This window comes from Nyctibius grandis, chromosome 10 (genome assembly GCF_013368605.1).
Source record: "Nyctibius grandis isolate bNycGra1 chromosome 10, bNycGra1.pri, whole genome shotgun sequence".
NCBI lineage: Eukaryota > Metazoa > Chordata > Aves > Nyctibiiformes > Nyctibiidae > Nyctibius > Nyctibius grandis.
The window spans coordinates 9,942,452-9,944,420 of record NC_090667.1 but is presented as its reverse complement, the minus strand read 5'-3'; positions in this window follow the sequence as shown (position 1 = coordinate 9,944,420).

Below are 1,969 nucleotides of genomic sequence, written 5' to 3'. Positions count from 1 at the left end.
ACTTCAAGTTAGATAAATTTTAGGTGATACATCTAGGAGAAAAGAATATAAACCATGTTTACATGAGGCTGAACTCAGAACAGACACTGACACCTACGGAAAGAGATCTTGGAGTCGTTGGTGTCAGTTCTCAGAAACCATTAGGACATTGTGCAGCAGGAGCTAAGACAGCATCATTTTGCATCTGTATAAAAGTTAATTATGCTCATGTCTGAGTATTGTGGATGTCCCAGTCTCCACACCTCAAGAAAGTAGTGGAGGCAGAGAAGAGAAAAACAGTAGCTGAAATGATCAAGGGGAAGAAGTTGTTTTATAAGAGACTAAAAAAAAGGTATTCAATTTGGAGAGAAGGGCAGACAAAATTCATGAAGAAAGTGAATAAAGTCAATACAGAGCTGCAATGCTAAATCAAAGTAATTGCACAGCAATGAACAACTGGAACTGGCTGCCACAGGCACTTGTGAACACTAATAGTGTTAGCAGGATGACAAAGGTATAAGACAAATTCCTGCACAGCTGGTGTCTGAATGGATACTTGGAGGATTAGGTAGGGACATGCTCTCTGACATCCTAAATACAGCAGCTGGAAGTGCCAGGGATGCAGGGGGAACAGACTAGAGGATGTGACCATTTTTCTGTGTTCTTCCCAAATAGCAGCTCCTGTTGTCTCTGACAGATAGAGAGTACTGGGCTATTGGTCTCATCCAGTAGAACATTTCTTACACTTTCTTACACTGTTGCTCTTATTTGGAAATGGGACATTCAGAACAATATGGACACCAAAAATTTAAAATCATCATTAAATGACTGTCTGCACTTTTTCAATTCTTCAGATAAGTGATGGTACCAGAAGGAAACTGTTTCACTTAATGATTTGTTTATTTTTTGATCACTTACGTACATCTGGCCAGTATTGTGACAGCTTTCAGTTCTATATTGCAGTTTCCATCTTATGCCTGATTGATTTATTCATCTTTGCCAATATATAAAGAATAGATTTGCAAAGCTGCTCATTTTTTCTAGTTTGTCAGGTATCAATGCAGCAATAACAGTATGATTCAAAGCACAGTGCAGTCAATTGACATTGGACTCTAATTAATACTGCTTAGCAGAGAAGCTGAAAATTTGAATTGCTGCTCTCAGCTTCTATGTTCCAGCCTAGAAACATCACTAAGAGCAATACTTCTTTGAAAAAAGGCTTTGCTCCCAAACTCCTTACTCTAGTCTTTTACGGTATGATTTTTTTGTTGGTTAATCTGAACAAAAACTCCCAGTCTTATAGCAAAGTGGTGCCTCTGACCACACCTGGAGTCCAGTGCTCAGAGTGCAAAGTCAGGGACTATAAACGGTTCGTAGGTGAGCAGCTGCCTTCTCATCACCCGCAAAACCACATCAGGAGACAGTGCCTTCCACAGGGTAAAACACTGCTGATGAGCAGCTGCCAAGTCACTCTTCCCACTGCCTCTGGGTCAATGTGGGCATTGGGGATGAGGCTGGCTGGTGAACCAGAGCCCCACGTGTATGACCAGCCAGCCGATTGCCTGGCTGTGCGGCCAGCTGCTTTTAGCCCTCTTTGCAGTCCTTTCAGGAGCTCAGCAGGAGCCCTTTGACACCATCTCACCTGGAAGAAAGAGTCCAGCTTTCCTTCAGAAAGTCAGCAAGACACAGGAATTGCTGTCTACCTGCAGTGCTGTGCGAGTGAGAAACCATCACGCAGCTGGTCAGTGGGATCTCATTCCTTTGCAAACTCCCAGCTCCCCCTGGGTTCAGAGCCCTACCACCCATTATCCACCCACTTTAAGTACTGTCTGATTGTGATATTTTTCTCATTTCATATTTTCTTTGTCTTAGTGTACATATTCTTTGTAGTGGCTTACCTAAAAGCAGTGCAAGCATTCAGTCTCAAACAACAGCAGGTTTCTAGGGCTATACCTGAAAAACATGGGTAGCTATTTTGGTTGGCATGAAT